At 39.6% G+C, this 16,568-nt stretch overlaps 1 long non-coding RNA gene across 2 annotated transcripts in view; it reads left to right on the forward strand.

The window, feature by feature from the left end:
• The first annotated feature begins 6,903 nt into the window (after nucleotides 1-6,903).
• The window catches only part of LOC103279348 (uncharacterized), a 52,718-nt gene continuing 43,053 nt past the window's right edge, over nucleotides 6,904-16,568 (forward strand). The window contains exon 1 of one of the 2 annotated variants that reach the window (XR_506720.3): nucleotides 6,904-7,592. This is a non-coding gene — a long non-coding RNA (uncharacterized LOC103279348). The remainder of the gene's footprint in view (nucleotides 7,593-16,568) is intronic. The other variant, XR_506719.3, reaches the window with a different exon arrangement.

Below are 16,568 nucleotides of genomic sequence, written 5' to 3' on the forward strand. Positions count from 1 at the left end.
CACTGAACTGGATTATATGGCAGTGTGGACTCTATATAATCCAGTTCAAAGAAGATACTGTGGATTATCCTGCTTTAGCATTCTGGGTTATATAGGTGTGTGGAAGAGCCTTGAGTCTACACTGCCATATAATCCAGTTCAAATCAGATAATCTGTATTTTATAGGCAGTGTGCATGAGGCCTAAGTGAGGCCTAACTCTGCCTGTCCCCTGTGCTGAGTAGGTTTCTAGTAGATGAAGCGGGCAGAGCCTACTCTTCTAACTGGCAGCAAGGGGGAAAATAGTTCTTCCTCTTCCTCTTATTTGGGCTTTACAATTTTAGGTTTTTATGTTTGAAAGACATATTTTGGATGACTATGTCTTTTGTGGCCAAATTTGGTGTGTTTGGATTCAGTGGCTTTGTTGTTTACTCCATAATAAAACGAACATTACACACACACACACACACACACACACACACACACACACACACATATGTATAAAGATACATATTAGGCAGAAGATTTGGAAAGAACAGATTGGAATGATAAAGTCTTTATAGGAAAGCTGCTACCACCAACTGCTCCCAACTTCTGATGGTTCAAAATAGCAAAAGTTTGAAAAAGTACTATTTTCCTCCAAGAGAACGTCTTACACAAGCTCGCTCAGTGACTGTCATGGCTGAACTGGTCTCCAGAGTCCATCATTCAAACGTGGCAAAATGTGGCATTTGAGTTTTTTTCATCCTTGTGGCTCCTGAGGCTAAAAAAAAAACAAAGCTGGGTCACCTATAGGCTGTATTTTGCTCATTCTTGATACAAAGAATGTGAACATGTTCCATATATATATGGCTCTCAGAAAATATAACTAGGACTACATATTAACTAAAGTGAAGACTCCTGTATGAGCACCATTATCAATCTTTTTATGCCTAGGCTTTGAAAAAATAGAAGTAGAATATTTGAGCTGTTTCTCTGTCAGATGAGAAATGTAGATGACATTCGAGTTCTGACAAAAAGTAAAATATCATTAGGATGTGTCTGAAGCACATCTGACTTCTAGTTCAGTCTGTTTCCTAGGAAAATCGAGAAAGTAAAGGGGATCATTATGATATGGTGTGAAGGAAACTGACAATTTGAGTTATATAGGCAGGTAGCCTATCTAATTGTACTTCTCATATTGTCATCATTTCTAATCATTCAAACTGAGGTCCAGCATTGGTGGTTCATGCAAAGACAGTCAGTTAATGTTTTGATATCTCTTTCCATTTTTTTCTGAATGTTTCTGAATATTGACTGTCACCTGCAAATTCACATACTTTTCCTTGAGCTTCTTAGAAGAAAAGTGGAATAGTAATTTAAGATTAAATACCTAAACATTTTTGATAGATTGCAATAACCTACATAGAGTTAGCTCTCTATCCACTGGATCCAACCATCCACAGCTTGAATTTATATATATTTTAAAATCACTTGGATTTGCCATTTTATCAGGGACACAATTTTACCATATCATGGTGTGTAATGGCCATGGTATCCATGGGTGGCTGGCGGATGGGGGCTGGAACAAAACCTCAAAAGATGTCAAGGCCTAATGAGCTGATTGTTCTCTTTACATTTTTTGTTTAAAAAGCTACTTTCAAAGCTTTTTAGTGTTAATTTGCTATTGGAAGATTACATTTCAAACCATGCCAAGGTAGCCAAACCTGATTGGTTTCCAGATCACTTTTAAAATGACCTAACAGTGGTCATGCTAAGAGAACATTTAATTTTTCCTTCTCTTTCTTATGCTTGGAAACGTCTTTCCTCTTGCTTACACCTGAAGAATGACTTATTAGGCACATATGACATTTCTGTAGTGTGGCGCTAAGGTTTTACAGTGTTGTTGAAAGCTTTCATGGCTGGTATCACAGACATGAATCAATCAGGGGCAGCTAACGCCTCTGAAAAAGGATTCCCACAGGCAGGAATGAAGCTGGCAAGGTGATTAATTGCAACATTCACACTGGCCTCCAACAGACAAGAGTTCTTTCTCCCACCCTGGACCTTCCACAGATATATAAATCTCCCTTGCCTAGTTTTTCCAATATACCTCACAACCTCTGAGGATGCCTGCCATAGATGTGGGTGAAACATCAGGAGATAATACTTCTGGAACATGGCTATACAGCCCGGAAAACACACAACAACCCTAAAGTTTTACCATTTTCATCATGGCTGGTTTTCAGAATTTGTCAAGTGTCTTATGAGAATCCTTATTGTTCCTACTATTCCACACATTACAAACATGAATCATGCAAGAACCAATGGTCTGCATTTGTTTGTGTGTGGTGCATTAAGCAGCGAGGTGTAATTTGCCAGTTATGCTTTTAAAAAGTATGGTGGAGGGAAAAAGATACACTTTTTTCACTTTGAATTCAGTTTGCAACAATCAGATTATGCACAGTACAAAGGTGGAGAAAGGAAAGAAGAGAGGGAAACTGGGACATTTAGAAAGCAGTCAAAATAATGGCATTATCAGGATTATCTCTGCCAAACTGGGACATCTGGAGAGTATGGGATTTCATTCCATTCCCCAGGTGTTTTCCTCATCCCAGTAGGGCACATTAAGTTATTCACTCTTTCCTTCATTCATATGCTTGCCACATCTTTCGCATTCAAACATCAGCATGCTTTCAGAACGCATCTTGTGACTGAAAATATTAAACACGCTCTGAAAGGTATTTAAATGTTATAATGAATCCTTATAATTAGATGTAGCCTTTTAAATCAAGAATGCAAAATGGTATTTCTTGTTCCCAATGAAACTTCTGGATGACATGCTGGGTATGTAGCAGTAAATGGATCTATTTGTAAAATTAGAAGCTCTTTCAGCCTGTCTTGGGTTGTTCTTATTATTCTGTAATGGTTTTCATTGCCCACTGTTATTTTTAATGGTGAGGAAAAGAAGAAGGAAAGGAAACCCTTTGTAACATCTGTACTTAGACAGCAAGGATGCCAGGCAGGTGGCAGTACAGGTGTAAACTGTAGAGACCACTTTCCTGTATGAAAGAGTGTTAAAAAGAAAGGGAACATCCTTTGCTAATAAGAACAGAGCAATAAAATGAATTGGAAACATACACCTTTGCTTCTCAAAAGATTGAGGATCATCTGTACGATTACCTTTATAGTACACCAGTATAGAAAACCCTAGAAATGCAGCCTGTTAGTATCAGAGGGAACCAGCAATCCCTGGGTCTTTGTAAAAAAATTGGTACAGGCTCTGCAGAGATCTTGCCTTAAAACATTCATTTTAACCAAAATGAATTTGTCATTTCTCTGCAACTGATCTCCATTGCCAGATGAAAAATAATCTTGTTTTGATTTATGTATTTAATATTTCACACTGGAAATGTAAAACTACAGTGGTTATTTTATAGTGCCATGGATCAAGAAATATGGGGACAATTTATTATATTTATTATTTGGCTTTATAAAACTATAAATCAACATTATTGAAAATTAAATGTGGGTTAGACTGTAAAAGACCACTGAGGTATAACAATGTTTTACATATGGCTTCTGAAGATATGATGAGAATCTGAATTATTCATGTGAGACCCCAGATATTCCTTCAACTTAATCAAATTAATAAAACAATTTCATTCCAAGACCTATTAGCACTCAGCAGGAGCCATGTAACAGGGATACATTTATGGTTCATATTCATTTTTTTTCTTTCCTTATTCTGGTCTTCTGCTGGGGAGAAGAAAAGTAAAATATAACAAGCCTTTTTAAAAAAAGTCTTTTAAAAAATCTAAGTTTTATAAACAAGCATGACTGTTGTTAACCTTTCTCCTTTATTAGGGTGGCAACTAACCATATTTATTAGGGAATAAATTGTATTGCAATGAAGCAAGTTAGAAGTAAATGGCACTCCCCATTAGTTAACATTCATTGAGATGGTCAATTTATTCTGAATTATTTGGGCTAAAGCTATTTCACTGGTATATTTTCCTTATGCCCACAGAGCAGATGTGATATGAGGTGGAGTAGTCACTTTCTTTTTTGCATTTCATCCTGCCCACCAGCTCAATTTCGCATTGCATCTTGTTCTTGACTGCTTCAGGTACCAAGCCTAGGCCTGAGAATAATTTTATCAGTGGGACATTCGTATCTATCCTGTTCTTAGATGAACTCGTGTGTTCTTTTAAACATTTCAACATTGTAGTGCATCCATACTGCTCTCATTCTTTATATCTGTTTAGATTCATCTGGACATATGTTCAAAAACTGAATCATCTACCAAGCAATGTGATGTGTTGGATCCTTAAATCCCATGCCCGAATACTGTTTTTAGTTCAAACTAGAACATACCTATCAATTCAATTGGATGTACTTATATGTTGATTTGCCATTCAACAAGAGATTAAATGGCTCTACTGTAGTTGGAACTAACCAACAGGATTCAGGCCCCAGTCTTCTAATGAAACTTTCTTCCATCAAGAGGGGTTTTTGACATCAGGCCAGGAACTTGTTCTCATGCATTTCATGAGAAGGGGCTCAGTCCGATCAATTAAGTTAATTGCAATGTGGACTTGTCATTCCAAGACATTGGTTTCAGTTTGTGGCAGGACTTGAGGTGAGAAGAGAATTTTCCCTTTAATTAGCATACTATTCATTAGATGTAAGCACTTAAAAGTTTAGAATGCATTAAGGGGGGGGGGAGCAATAAAGTCATTACCATGATAATTAGATGACCACAGTCTCAATTCTCAGGGTTTAACTTTGACAGGTGTAGTGGCAAGTTTGTGGAATCCTTTGGCCTTTTCATTGAAAACCTATACGTTCAGAAATGTGAGACAGGATCTCATAGAGTGAATTTCTGAAGCCCTTTCCTGGGCTCACCTCCAAAATAACTTAAGATGCCTTTTCTCATGCCACACTGGTTTTGAGAATAATAGCAGACAGACAAGATTATTGCAATAGCTACAGCAGGGGTAGACAAATTGTGTCAATTTCCATCAATCCTCACCATTGTCTATACCAGGCATGGACAAACATTGGCCCTCCAGGTGTTTTAGACTTCAACTCCCACAATTCCTAACAGCCAGCAGGCTGGTTGGGATTTCTGGGAGTTAAAGTCAAAAATACCCGGAGGGTCAAAATTAGCCCATGCCTCATCTATACTGACTAGATCTGCTGTGATTTCCAACCCAAAATCATATTTGGGGTCCCACTTGGCCCACCCCATCTCAGGAGAGGGAAATTGTTGTGATTATAAAATAAACATCTTGACGGCATCTTGAGCTTTTTGTAGGGAAAACTGAATTCTATAAGCGTAGTAGAATGAATCATCTTGGTGATTAAGATCTTCTGGGGAGGCCATGCTCTCGGGCCCACCCACTTTGCAAGTGCGGCTGGCAGGACGAGAGACAGGGCCTTCTTAGTGGTGGCCCCTCGGTTGTGGAACTCCCTCCCTAGTGACATTAGATCAGCCCCCTCCCTTCAGAAGGAAAGTAAAAACCTGGCTTTGGGATCAGGCTTTTGGAGACTAGCTTAGTACAATAATGGATTCAGTACGTGTGCAATGATTATTAAATGGCCTCAGACTACGATTTTTGGATGATGTGATTTTAATATTGAATGTAATGTTTTTAAATGTTTATATATATTAATTTTAATCAATCTATTTTAAGCTTATTTTGTATGTGTTAAGGCATTGAATAATTACCATATGTAAGAAGCCTTGAATCCCCTTTGGGGTAGAGAAAGGCGGGATACAAATAGGGCAAATAAATAAATAGAATAAATAAATTGTGGGCAGACCATGTGGAACAAGAAGTTGTAGAAGCACACAAAAAAAGATTATGGGTTATTCTCAGCCAATATTGATGGAAATCCTTTGATTGTTGGAACCATAAAATTTGCAGCTTTGTCACATAGGTAAGGTAATGACATTTTCTCATTCAATTCCCTCTCTCTCATTCCATACACACATGTTCCCTTTTCTTACTCTTTCACAGCAGTACTGTTTTCTGAGAACTTTCTTATTGTGCAGGACTCATCAGTGCTTACCTTACTATAACAAGTGGCTCTGTATGTGTGTGCATCTCACTTTTCAATCTTTATGTTCTCTTGTGCCTTGCATCTTCCACACTTTCTGAAAAGCCTCCAAGAGAAGGTGTCATCATAATTTTCTTCTCTGGGCAGCTTGTTTTCTGTTGGATGCAGGCTGAATATCTCTTATCTGAAATGTTGGGACCAGATGCATTTGGGATTTTTTTTTTCAGACTTTGGAATATCCATATTTACATAGACATTAGTGTGGTGGTGGAGGATGTGCTTCAGAGTTGGGGTTCAGATGTGGTTGGACTTTAAAGAAACTTTCCAAGATGGTGAACTCTATCTTCAAAATAGATTCAGCATCTTGGATGGTTCTTTTAAAATGTGAGTTCCAACCTGGAGTGCAGGCCCGTAGCCAGAATTTTGTTTAGGGAGGGGCTGGGATTTTGGTTCGGGGGGGGGGGGGGCTGAGTATGAGCGGAAGAGGGTCTACCCTAGCAAACCTTTTGTATCGTTATCGCAATACCCCCATGCATATGGGATATATTGAGCATGGTGATCAGATCATGATATGAATAAACATAACAGTTTATTCATATCATGATTTAATAATTTCAATCAGTTTAAATAATAAATGTAAGGCTTTCTCACTGACCACCCCTCAAGCCCCCCCCCCCCGCTACATGCCTACTGGAGTGGATTCTCTTTTCCATTTACATCAAAAACACCAGTTGCCACTGTACAAAGCACAGAAGGACACATGAAATTCAGAACAACGAGCACACATTGCACATAATTGTGTACCAGGTTTATATAGTAAAATATCAAAGCCTTGCATTGTAAGAATTTTTCACCAAAAATCTCATCCATTTCAGTTATTTTTGTGTTCCTCCCAATAATAACTGATTGATAGAACATATGTTGTGACTGCGCCTTCGGGGATTATGGTTGATGGTGATGGAATTCAAAGAGGAAGAAAAAACCCTCGTGATGAGGGTTCACTGGAGGAGTTGCGCAGGAAGCGACTTAGAGAGCTATATGGGGGATCTTCTGAGGAAGATTCAGATGGGGAGATGGATGCTGAGGAACAGGTGGTGGCTGGGGAAGCGGGCACTGAATGGGCACAGGCACCGGAGATGTCTGGGGATTTGGGGCCTATGGATACTTCTGAACCTGGGGTTTCTGCAGGAGCTGATGCCAATTGGGATGCTTGGAGAAGGGAGGATGGTTCTTTAAGTGTTCATGGGGCTAAGTGTGGGCAGGATGATTGGGACTCCGACGAATTGCTAGGTACTCCAGATCCACGAGCTCTAGCTGTGTGGAGTTCAGACTCTGAGTAGATTTGGGACACCTGGTGTTTGGGTGTGAGTGTTTGGTCACCCAGGAGGAAGGGGAATAAAATGGGAATGTTTGGCCAGCATCACCTCCACCTATTGGCAGCAGTTGACAACAAAAGAAAAATAAATGTAATGGTGTACATCAAATCAAGATCCTGCCCCTTTCCAAGGTTGGAGTACCCTAAGGAGCACTAGCAGATAATATGAGATCAATTCAGTGAAAGCCATTACAGGTAAGCATACTTTAACAATGTGGGTCAAACCAGGGCCTTTTGTTCATCATGTTCTTTGCAAAAGCACTCCATCATATAAAACAACAGTGTTTCTTTCAGTGGTTGTGTTCACCATCACACCTATGCTTTGTACTTTAAGGCAAATTCTCTACACAGTCCTGGAGTTGGTGCAAAAAAAATAACACAGGAATTTTTGTTGTTATTGTATGAAACCGTATAGAGGAAATGTTTGTTTTTTTTTAAAAAAAATTATGTACATAATCACTCTAAATATTTATACCCTGCTTTGTTGATCCAAAGAATTCTCACGGGGAGCCACAAAGGTTTCTCACAATAAAACTGTATCTGAGATTCTCATACTCAAATAACAGTTTGTAGTGCTGAAGCTCTTCTGTCAATGAAAATATATTCTGTGTCAGAGAAAGTAAAAGTAGTAGCCAGTATTCTTTGAAATAGAATACATTCAGTTGCCTTTAAGGATCTTGTGTTCTCTCTTACATAGCCATTCCACTGAGTTACTCCAGACATCCTTAGCAGAGAGCCCTGCTAGGAAAATATGTGACTTCAAGCCTTTAGGTATGAAGGCGAGTGGAGGAGGAGAGTAAGAGGAGCCTTTCTGTTTTGTAATCATTTAAATTGATTGCATATTTACCAAGGTGAAAGGATTAGTGCCTTGGAGATCATTTGCTTTCATAAGCTCTAAACTAGAGCTGAAGAAGTTTCATGTCTTGATTCTTTTCCAACAGCTCTCTCCCCCCTCTCAGCAAGGCACAGAGAAGCAAGCTGAGACATATTGATTGCCAGCAGATTCTTCCAACAAAAATTGCCCTGTCTGGTTTAGTTAAACTAGGAGGGAAGAGATAACTATTGCCAGTTTTCGCCCATCTTTTTTAACCATGCGGTAAGGCACTTGAGGATTCTCCTTTGATAAGCAACATGAGGTTTCTACTACAAAGTAATGCCTAGGCTTCATACCATACATAGGGATAAGTCAGATGGCTCTTGAGTTTATGCATTTTGCATCAAACCTGTAGGTAAAATACTCAGTCCCTGGCATAGAAAGAAAACAAGGAATGGGCTCCAAAAACAAGGAGACATCAGCTAGCTCATCCTTCGTGATGGAAATATAAAACAGTCAGTTAATGCAACCATTGTGAGTCAAGTATAAAACAAATAGCAAGAAAGAATGTAAACTTTGAAGACTGAATATTGTTTGGACATATTCCTTCCTTGTGTTGCATTGTTATTTGTTTAAAAATAGATAAGTGAAAAAATAAAGACACACCAAAGTAACCAGTGGACTAGAATGGATGAGATCAGCATTTAGGTGGTCTTTGATACAGACATGAGAAATGGAAGTATCATTTACATACAGCTTGCTATTCAATTCTTGTTGTAGAAGCAAAACCACATAAATGACTTCATTACACATAGTAAAATCAGTGTTTCTACACATTTAAGATACGGCAACCTACTGTGCCCTTCACATGACACAAGCTTCAAATGTGGGGGTGAGGTTTTTTGCCATTTCTAAAGTGTTGGTTTTTCCAACAATTCCTGAGTTGATTGGCAATTGACTTATTTTTAAATTCCCTGCATAGAAACGGACCAAATGGCCAATTTCCCAGTGTGATGTTAATCATGGTTGCCTGCTTTTGTTTCCCGCTTGTAAATAAAAGGATGACTATGACTCTGTGTGTGGGAGGAGACAAAATGCCCATTTCCCCAGACTGACAAAGCAGAGGCTTGGGGAGAGGCTTAACTTAAAACCACTTCCTATTATTGCCAATGCAAAAGTTCTGGGAAAGATAAGAGTTAATTTAAAACCACTTCCTACAATCTGGGGTGATTTTTTTTAAAAAAAAAACATAAATAATAGAAATCCTGGAGGAACAATGGGAGGAAATCTCAGTGCAAATGACCCCAGGAAAAGTGCTGCCTTAAGAAAGGTGCCTTTGTTTCAGTCTAAGGGGTTTGAAGCCTTAAAGGAGGCCTGTTTTAAAAAGTGTGCTGGTATCCTTGAAATGGGAGGAGTCATCACCTGCTCATGTGATGGGAATTAAACAGATGGTTGAGTTAGAAGCTGGAAGAGGTGATCTCAGTGTGATGGGAGTGAGTAAATCCTTCCTCTTCTTTAGAAATATAACTCCATGAAATTCTACCCTTTCTTCTTCCTTGTTTTCTCTGGCTCACTGTGATGAAGTCCATAGATACAAACTCACTTTTCTTCACGCATTAGCTGTTGTATCAAGCATTGCTCAGGGAAATCATTAGTCCCTATTTTTTTCCAATTCTTCATTTTTTTCCTTTTTTAAATTTACTCTTTATTTACATACATTAATAACTTACAGTGAAACAGATCACAAAACAGTGAACATTTTACAAACACATAACTCCACCACCAAGGTCTGAACAAGTATCATTTCCTTTACCATAAAAATTATAATTCAACCATTAAACAAATGTCATATCCAAAATTCCTGGCCAACAAAGTTGTATTAGTTTCCTTTTTCACTTTCTAGAACATATTTAATAAAAACTGACCAGTATAAATCAAAATCATATCTATTAATTTTCCCCCTGAACACCCTCATTTACACTAATAATTTATCATTTAAAGCTACATTCCATACCTCCCCATACCATGCTTCCAGTGTAAGATTGGTTACTATTTTCCGATTCCTTGCAATTATAAGTCTTGCCACCGTGAGTAAAATAATCACCAATTCTTTCTTTTCCATTTCTAAATTCAACTTTGTGGCATCCATTAATAATGCTAGCCTAACATCCAGCTCACTGTGATGAATTCAATAGGTACAAATCCACTTTTCTTCACTCATTAGCTGTTGTATCAAGCATTGCTCAGGGAAATCATTAGCCCCTATTAATGATAATTCACTTCCAACTGCTTTGGGGGGATGAGTGCTCAAACATTACTCACGCTGTGCATCAACCTCAATATCCCTTGAGAGAGTATGACTCCGCCAAATGTCCTCCTCATTGGACATCAATTTCATTTGTCCGCTAAAGAGTTTGCCTCTTTTGATTGGCTACTAAATGTTTTCCCCATTGGATATCACTTTCATTCGTCCTTGAATAGCCATTCTTTCCTCATTTGCCCTAAGATGGTTATCCCTTTCAGAAAGATTTCCAAACTCTCTTGAAATTTTTGTAGAGCTAAAATGTGTTCATCATTGGGGTGGAACTTCCTCTGGAACAATTCCACAGGAATTTTCCACAGGAAAATGAAGAAATTAAAACAATGTATCATTTGCATGAATGCAAAAATCCTAGTTGTGTTGAGCCAACATGAAGCTCTAAATGGACATTCATGTAAAAATAGCCCAACAATTCAATTTCTGGAATTTTTAGCAGACTAGGGATGCTTGCATTTTCTTTCATGTTTACTTTTCTTTTATCATTCCCTTCTTCACTTGGTTTTTCCTCAGGGTTGGATGCAGGAGAAATAAGGGCCTGAAACCTTAACAGGCATAAAAGCTGCTGAGAAAAAGGGGAAATGGCAGACAAAAAAAAAGGATTAAACACTTGTTTTCGGGTTTCTCCATGGTGAAACACTAGTCTGCCTTCATACAATTTGACTTCTGGTTCAGAACACAACTCAATTTTCAACTTTTCTCCCAGGCAAAGATAGCATACCAAAGTACTTGCAAATACTACATTGATCTAAGGCTGATGGCACCACCATCCTTCCTATCTCATTGCTTAATTTGGCATATTCACTTTGTTTCTTCTATCTTTTAAATAATCCTGTGTCAATTTGCGATTGCATTAGTGTCATAATGATATTTTTCACCATTAATTGCTTGGTTACAGGGATAGGATACTAGAAAAAGGTAAGTCACTATTTTGTCCTTAAACTCTCATCCTGGATCTCTCCTTCCCATTTGCACAAAGAGATTGGAAAAAATTGTGATGTGGTAGGGAGACTATAAAAGTTGTGGCCACACCCATCTATTACTAGGAATTTGTGAAGCGTCTATGCTGTAGATTTAATGCTGTTCAACACACTTCAACTGCCATGGCCCAATGGAATCATGGGAGTTGTGGTTCCTATAGGGCTTTTAGCTCTCTCTGCCAAAAAGTGCTGGTGCCTCACCAAAGTATACATCCCAGGATTTCATAGCCTTGGGCCATGTCAGTTAAAGTTGTGTCAACCTGCATTAATTCTACAGTGAAGATACACCCTTAGATGATAAAGAGGATTGGTAGCATTATTTCTACCTCTCAAAGGTCTAGATATTTCAGTTTGTTGGAATATCATCTATATTTCATTTCCAGCGACAACTCTTGATAAAGACTCCAGCCATTTAATTTCAGCTAGAATTTCATAGCATCATTACTGGCCTGTTAGGAGGGAGATGCATGCAGGCACAAGATTATTATAACTGTAAACAAAAATATATGAGAGCATCAGCAGGCACAGAAATCCACAGAGCTATTTTGCCTGTGGAAAAAAGCAAACTACAGCTTTTACTTATTTTGCTCAGCAAAGACGTTAGATGGGGATTTCACACTGACAGTTATTTGCATCAGGATGCCAGGAACTGCCTTTGACAGAGTGGAGTTTTCACTGCTTCAGAGCAGTTCCACCAAAATACATGGGACAAGAAACGGCTAGGGAAGCATGTTTTCTTTCTGTCTTTTTCCAAACTGTGGTATTTGTGCAATTATCTGATTCCTTAAGGGAACACTGAATCTCCAGGTGTTGACGGGAGAAGGTCATTTAGGGTTCTTGCATATTAAGTTTCACATAGGTAAGCCTCCGTATTTTTCCCTCTCAGCTAGAACTGAAGAGAGAAAGAAGTCTCGCTCTGTAAATCAATAAACTGGATCTTTATGTCTTGTCCCACTAAACAATTTGAATCAAAAGTTGCTAGCTTTGCCCCATTCATCTTAATGGGGTGTTAATGGCTTTAAAGGCCAGCCATGACCATTTGAATGTGAAGACTATTAATCAGACAACTAAAATACAAACATTCAGACTGAGGTCCCACAGTTTAATTGCACAGGGAAGTTGGGCTCAGAGTTTTGGATTATGGGCGAAAACCTTTTCAAAAGGCTGTTCAGGGAAAGGATATATGTGAAAAAATCCCAGCAGAAAGTATGGAAAATAACTTGAGAACAATAAAGGTTAGGTTAGGGATAGAAAAGAGCTATATATTTCCGGCTCTTTTAATATTGTGTTTTTTTCCTACAGTCACAAATTATTCAGCCTGCAGAAAATGAATAACACAGCAGTGGTGTCATTTTTATTACCACTGCAATGACTCGCTATCTATATATACACTTTCCTGTTCTACTGAATGCAAACCTCTTGAACATGATCCCGTCCCCATTTCAGAAATACAACAAATTGCTTTATTGAAGGTTCCATTTTGATGTGACATTGAAATAGAACAATTTGAAGCAACCACAGATAGTGAGATGCAGGCTGCAGATAGTGAAACCTGAAGCACGGATACTGAGTCCTGATAAGCAGATACCGGTACCGGCAGCAGACCGCCCATGGATCTGTGCACCTGGTGAGACGAAGAAGCTAACCTAATGTTCCCAAATGAAGAAATCTCACCAAGCTGAAGAAGAGGCCACAAGATATTTTATTCAAGTCAGCTGAAGTGATGCCAGTTCACAGTAATCTGCTAAAGTATGCTGATATGCCATACAGTACAAAAGATACATTTTTATAGACCGAAATCCTTTGAATTTCCCACTCCCGCTTCAGCTGGATCTGGCTTTGCTGTGATTGTCTGAGCTACATTGACGTCACAGGCCAGCTGGCTGGGACTTCCTGCAGAGGCGGGACTGCAGTGCCCACTTGCCAATAGGAGAGCGTTCCCCACTTCCAATGCAGATTCCCACTCTCCAATGGCAGACTGGGGGGGGGCATGCTGGTCTGGGAGACAAAGGGATGCAAAGTACAGTTGAATGAGTAACCTTTGTCCCACTGAGGGACAGAACAAAGAGGGCCATCAGATCCCATGCATTTTATGATTGTCTTTTGTATATGAGGGACTCATTAAAGTAGGTTCAGCACCCGCAGTGCCCATGTCCATTGGGTTTCCAGCAAAGTATTGCCCAGAATAATGGGATAAAGAATCCAGTCCTGGGAAAAGGAAAAATGGCATTGTGGAAAATCGTTGGGAAGTGTCATGCCAGGTGATGAGTGTTTTTTGTGTCCAAGTAGCTGCGCAAAGGAGAGGTGGCCTGAGCCCCGGATTCCTTTTGTCCTCTGCACAGCGGGAGTTATGGGACCAGTAGAGATGGACTGGCTCAGAGATGATGGGTTATTGAATCTTTTATGATAGAGATGATGCCCAGGAAAATGTCTGGAAAGGATTTTCTGGGTCTTGAAAAATGGCATACCTCTTCAAAGATGTTTTTATACATGTAGGAGCCCCGGTGGTGAAGTGTGTTAAAGCACTAAGCTGCTGAACTTGCAGACCGAAAGGTCCCAGGTTCAAATCCCGGGAGTGGAGTGAGCGCCCGCTGTTACTTCAGCTTCTGCCAACCTAGCAGTTCGAAAACATGCCAATGTGAGTAGATCAATAGGTACCGCTCCAGCGGGAAGGTAACGGAGCTCCATGCAGTCATGCCAGCCACATGACCTTGGAGGTGTCTACGGCTTAGAAATGGAGATGAGCACCAACCCCCAGAGTCAGACATGACGTCAGGGGAAACCTTTACCTTAAGTACAAAATATACACATTAATTGGGACAAATAGGGATCTGTGGATACCAGGGACTCCCACCGAGGCAACCGGAACACCCAAAGAGGGGTGGGATTTAGCAAAAGGGTTCATGGAGATGAAACAATGGTTAGTGTGGGTGAAAGGGAAAGAATAAGCCCCACTCTGAGGGCCGTAGAGGGCCATGGGGCTGTGACGGCCATGTGGCCCGGTGGCTACCCAGGCCAGCTGCGGGAAAAGAAAGCAAGAGGAAAGGACTCAAGATGCAGAAAGAGATTCAAAGAGGCAGATATAGGGGATAATGCACTAAGGTGCATGTTTATTTAGGGGTTTGGGAACAATATAAATAAAAAGGAAATATTGTTACAAAGTCTCTCAGGCGCCAGTAGCTGCTGCTGAGCTCCTCCAGACCTCCAGACATTTGCAAAATAGACGGTTGCCAAATAAAAGGTTCTTGCCAGCCACGGCTTATCCCTTCGCGGTCTTTGAGAGATAATTTAATATAATTTGACCCGGGGGGGGGGGGGGGCGTATCCACGCTCAATAACAACATGAAGAACTTTCAAACTCTAGGGTTCCCAGGTTTAATAAGGGACAGGGCTTCTGTTCCTTTATTGGTTGTGTAGAAAGGAGAATTTGAGCAACACCTGCTGAAATTATTTCCCCTACACAACCATTAAAGAGACAGGGGCCATGTCTCTTATTTCACCTGGCAATTCTTGAAATGGGATACTTAGACCTTTCCTGGGGCAACTTCACCCATCTTTACTCCTTGAATTAGAGTAATTACTCACAAAACTTGTATAAAATTTGTGTGGGATGTGTATTATGTGTATTTGGACACAACGTATTAACTCTGGTTTGTTCCCGCAAGGATAATACAAGGTCCAGATTACTCTTCCTTTCATTGTTTGGACTTAGAGAACCCTTATTTCCTCTGGGAAGCTGTAGAAATCCCTGTTTAATCAATTTACTTATTATGAACCCCATTTAATGCCCCTGTTACACTGCCAGCATTCAAGTTGAGCCTTAGTCAAGTGTGTTCAGGAAATGGAGAGAAGTTCTCATTGATGGGATTGAGGGGTTTGAGTACTCCCATTAGAATGTTAGGAAAGTAGCTGTCAAGCTTTGAACAAGAATGATGCTAATGAAGTTTGTAAGGAATTAGTGACTGAAACTATCCCCATATCTGGAAGTCAGCGAGACTCAGCAGTGGAAGAGTTGAGATGAAGAGGAGATGTTGGAAGTCACAATGAGAAATGAAAAAAAGGGAAGCATTTCTTGTTTGGAAGTTATTTGGAAGACACTGAGGCAACCTGAAATAAAAAGAGATTGAGGATTAATTTGGTTTAACTCTGTAATGTACAGGAACAGAATATCTTGGTAGCTGTAGCTACGAGAGAGTGTTTTCTGGTGAGAATTCTAAAAATTCCATGAGAACAAGACATAGAAGTTAAAATTGTCGGTGTGATTCAGAAAGGAGATGTCCCCAAATCATCTGGCCAGTGGGAACTGGAAAAACCTTCCCCTCCTTTCCCTCTTGTGACTCCCAAAACTTCTGTTTTTGGAACACATGATTTATCCTGCTCTCTGTCTGTGCTGACCCATCAATAAATCAAGCTGTAACCCTTAAGTTTAGCTCAACAGAGTGGTTAATTGCTTTATTTACACACAGCATATATACAAGGGTTACTCACAGCATGAGGTTGCAATGAAAGAGAAAGTAACTCGGCTCTCACATGAATATTTAGGAAATGATGTTTGTTTTGCCCAGAAGGTCCTATTCTAGGATTACATATCTATGCCTTAACCTCTTCTAGCCTGGGTTTCCTAGCACATGCTAAAGAATGTTTTTTTTTCTACTGCACACACATATATAACCAACAAAAATGGCTTCAAACTACTTTAACTGTTGAGTGTGACTATTGTTGGGAATGGAAGTGCCGTTAAGCTCTAATCACCCTCTTTATGAGGTAAATTCCCATTAAAATAGCAGAGTAAAAAATTGCAGCAGCGTGAGACTTGCGCGGTGTGAGTTTGGAAGGCCTCTGTGTATTCAGGAAGGCAAAGGGATGCAAAGTTAGCTTTGAAGTTTAAAAGCATTTATTGAGGTAAAAAGAAATCCATTGATGGATAGAAAAGGTTTGGAGCTAACTATCTAATCTATCCTGTTCTAATACACATAGATGGATTAAAATAACAAAGCTCTAGATAGTTACATCTTGACTAATAGAGGACAGAGGTGCGTCCTTTCTGGAACAAAGCAGGA

Source organism: Anolis carolinensis, chromosome 2 (genome assembly GCF_035594765.1).
Source record: "Anolis carolinensis isolate JA03-04 chromosome 2, rAnoCar3.1.pri, whole genome shotgun sequence".
Classification (NCBI taxonomy): Eukaryota; Metazoa; Chordata; class Lepidosauria; order Squamata; family Dactyloidae; genus Anolis; species Anolis carolinensis.